This window comes from Pistacia vera, unplaced genomic scaffold (genome assembly GCF_008641045.1).
Source record: "Pistacia vera cultivar Batoury unplaced genomic scaffold, PisVer_v2 Contig208, whole genome shotgun sequence".
In the NCBI taxonomy this organism is placed as follows: Eukaryota; Viridiplantae; Streptophyta; class Magnoliopsida; order Sapindales; family Anacardiaceae; genus Pistacia; species Pistacia vera.
In genome coordinates, this window is record NW_022196011.1 from 535449 (window position 1) to 539719 (window position 4271).

At 35.4% G+C, this 4271-nt stretch overlaps 1 long non-coding RNA gene across 1 annotated transcript; it reads left to right on the forward strand.

The window, feature by feature from the left end:
* Positions 1-294: 294 nt before the first annotated feature.
* On the forward strand, positions 295-1046 carry LOC116129114. Its single transcript, XR_004127860.1, has 3 exons — positions 295-320; positions 453-523; positions 947-1046. It is a non-coding gene; the product is annotated as an uncharacterized LOC116129114 (long non-coding RNA).
* The last annotated feature ends 3225 nt before the right edge of the window (positions 1047-4271 follow it).

Here is a 4271-nt window from a genome sequence, read left to right on the forward strand (position 1 = left end):
CGGCAAAGCATTCAATAACTTTATTGCTTCTGAGCAAGACTGCCTCCACCGCCTATTCATCCAAGTCCCCTCTGTAAACACCTACCCAGGCCTGTTTTTAATTCTTTTAAATTTTGTTTTGGTTAATGTTTGGAATTTGAACAAATGGGTGTACAGTTTCAGGTGATTAATTCTTTGCATGAAAACATTGAGGTATGATTTTCCCTTATGCTTTTTAAAGGATTTAAATACGCTATTACTAGGCTATGATTGTTAATTTCAAATGTTGCCTCTTTTGCATATTACAGGATGAGCTTCAGTCTTTATGCCTTGAAACTTAGGTATATTTCTATTCATTACTTGGGTCCGCAACTAGATGTGGTCAATTCAATTACTAATTAAATTCATTCCTTTTGATTTTATGAATTTGATTGGTTGGGCATTCTAATGTTGAATTAAATATGATTTTGAAGGCGGGAAACACTCTTGATACTGTGGAGCAACTTGTGGAAGAACAAGGCCTGGATCCATTGTCTTCAGATAAGTAGGTCTATCTAATCCCTTGACGGCATGTAAATACTTGTTTAACTGATAAAGTTTTATTGCAATATTCACTATTTGTAATAGATGTTTTTGTCACATCATTGTATGCTTAAGCTACATATTTTAAGCTGCACAAACCAATACTGTCTGATTTTATATGGTCATTTGGAAAACTATTACACTTGTATCCATACACAGTACATTAACAAGAATGAGTGAAATGATTTTACTCATGATGTCTTCTGTATTAGAGCTTTGGTCTTATCGTATTATTTGAAAAGGGTAGTGTGCAGGTTGGCTTCTAAACACTATTTGCTTGGTTTTTTCGCTATGCATTGATTCTTCACTTGGTGGATAATTAGCAGTATTATAGAATTCATTGTTTCATGTTACTTTTAACGTTTAGAATGTTTATTTTGTTTAGTGAGAGGACCTTGCCGATACTTGAAGCTGTACAGCCGTTTCCCTGGACATGGTCAGAGCAGAGTACTTCATGTACTTAACAGCTCTAGATTTTATGTTCATATTCTGATTTAGCTCTAGATTCGGCTACTCCTGCCTCTAAATTAGGAAAAAGTTTTCTGCTATGAACATGATACATTCTGCGAGGTCTTTTTCTAAGTTCACTCTGCTATACATATATTAGATACGTAATGGCCAACTTACTCTTGAAGAATGCCATTAGTAGCAGACAGAGGCACATACATTGGTGGTGTCAGTTCCAGTAGACATTATCGTTTGATGCTTGTAACCATTTTTCCAGGATCAACTTTTCACTTTAATCTCCTACGTGTGATTAATTTTAAGATTTATCTTCCTTCATCATGAAAGAAACAGAGAATAAAACAAAGAAGAACACAGTTGGAATCTTTTCTGACAGTATAGACCTATTATTGAATGATATTAAGGAATATTATGTATGAACTAAAAACAAATAACCACTGATGGAGAAATGCTGACAGTGTATGTTTCTATGCTCTCATCATCATCCATAACTCTGATGCAGTCACTATCGTGACTTTGTAATAAAGGACTATCCAACTACATTTGTTTCGTGCTGGAACTGGTTTCAATGGCCCTTGGATTGCTACTTGATCAATATGCAGTTCATTCTATATGTTGCAATGGATTTTCTTATTTCAAGTGTCTTAGCTAGCATGCAGGACAAATATTATGGATGTTACATGTGATCTATCAACAGCGAAGAAGAATGAGATCTAGTACTTGATGCATATGCTGGAAAGGGTGAGTAGTGTTTAGAAATGATCAATTTTCTTCATTCAAAAATATAGATTTATTATTTTTGTTTGTTTTTAAGGGTTTTTTTAACATGCATTATGCACTTATTGATTGGTGGTTGAACCAACTTTTGTTGATTGGATGAAGAGGGTTTATGTCAATAAGATTTAAGCTTCTCCAGTTTTTTCTTAAGTAAGACAATTTGTGCATAGTATCTTGCAGAAATCCTACAGCAGAAATCAAGATGATGGGGATTTATAGCTGAATTTTTTTTTCTTCATTTTGTACTCATGCTGTTCTTATAGTTGTTCTGTCCTGTTTTGTTCTAAAAATATCTCCTTTATCTTGAGAAACAAGCAAGATGCAGCAACATTTGCCCATCAAATGTGCTGATTTACCCTCCTGCATTAAGGTTAACTAGAAAATGTGTCCGACATTTCTATTTAATTTCAAGTTCCCAAAAACCAATTCGTACAACTCAAAAATGTTTGTCATAGCACTTTGCAAATAGTCCCCTAGAATACTCAATCTTTCTCTATATTGCCATGCTTTGTTCAATGATTTTACGTTAACTTAGGGAAAAGTTTTGTGGGGAGCCGTGTTTGAGCATTTTATGCTGTCAAGAAAGAGCCAATTCAGAAATCAGTCTATGCAAGGAACATTTGTATTGAATTCCTGTCAGTCTTGGCAGCCAATCTTACTTTTTGTTCCATTAAGTTAGAATGCTCCTTGACACCTTGCTCAATCTAATTCATGCTTTCATTGATTTGCTAAGGGTAATCCTGAAGTTGCTAAAAGTAAATCTACTACAAATATAGGATACACGATTCCTGGAAATCATAGCCTTAATTCAAATAATCTATAGAAAACGAAAATGGGCTCTAGTATTGGCCCAAAAATCTTTGTTTGATTCTAGTAAAATAGGTATTGTACATAAATGCTTTTCTGTTGCGCAAACTGTTCTTATTCTGCTTCATTCATTAGGTTGAAGAGCAGAATCACCTAACCCAAGCAGTATTATAATTCTTTTGAGAGATTCATAAAGTTACTTGTAATATTTTCTGTAATCTTATGCTTTATGAACAAAATGTGAATCTTTCATCCACTGATCCAATCAAGACGGACTTTGCTCTCCTATTATCCAAAGAAGCTTTGTTAGGATAATTAAGGATTGTGGTTTCTAGCAGGTTATTGTCAACTTCCATTCAGTGCAGGATGCTTAGCAGAGGTTGTGTTGTGTTGGGTGAGTTTGTCGGAAGTTTTGAAATTGTAAAGCTAATATCTCCACTTTCTCACATCCTACAAATACCAACTCTTTTAAAACTGGCCATTTGAAGTATGTGTTCCTCCATATAAATCTTTGAGATTTGGTAGCATGTATAGAGTCAAACTGGTTAGTTTGGAAAACACAAGTCTAAGGACTGCTTCCTCGGCAACAATTTCCTCTGCTATGCAATAGCTTTTCTCATGCACTTGGAATATCTCTTCTAATGAATCACAATACATTGCATGCTTTCGATTGCCAATTCCTTCAAACTAGGGAGTCTTAACTGAAAAATTCAACTATAATTTCAATAATAACAATAGAAATAAATGATATAATACAAATCTATATTTCAGGTTTTCCTTAGAGTTCATTTCTTCAGGTTCCTGGCTTGATGTCATCTCACCACATTCACTATTTTAAAAACCGGACCGGACCGGCTAGTCTAACCGGTTGGACCGTGAACCGGTCACATGTCCAGTTCGAGTCACCCTCAAACCCGCTAATATACATGGAGCCACTTTAAACTGGTTGAAAACCGGATAATATGAGTGAACCGCCGGTCCAACCGGACAGGCGGAAAAACCGATCCACAATTTAAATCCCTAATATGTGACAATCTTCTTCTCTTTCACACAGCCCTTTCTCATCTTCTTCTCTGTCACGTAGCCCTTTCTCATCTTCTTCTCTTTCAGTTTTTCTCAGTTTTTCTCATGAAAATTTCTCAGTAAACACTCTGATCTCTGCAAAAATTCTCATGGTTTCGGCTGTGTCTTCTATTCTCTCTGAAATCCCACCCAAATCGCATTTGAACTCTCTGAAATCGACGATGACGTCTTCCTCCCTCACCGAAAATCGACGGCGACAGCTCCATTCATCGATCCAGGTAACGCCATTCCTCGCTCCCTTTACATTTAAGTTAACACCCTTTACATTTTTCAATCTATAGAGCTATTGTGGTTGTATTGTAACAACACTATTGTTTACCTTGAGTGAATCTTTTTTCATAAGTTGCTGTTTTTCACCCTTGGCTGTTGCTGGATGTCCTGATTTTTTGTTGTTATAATATTTTATAAAATTTGAGTGAGGACAAGTTTGAAAGGTTTTGTTTGCGTCTGTGAACACATAATTTGGCTTGACAGAAGCATACATGCATCTGATGGAAAACACAAATTAAGATGATAATACTATTTGTGCTATTGTGATATTTTAGTTTGTTGAATCAGTTTGACTTGTAACACTTGAA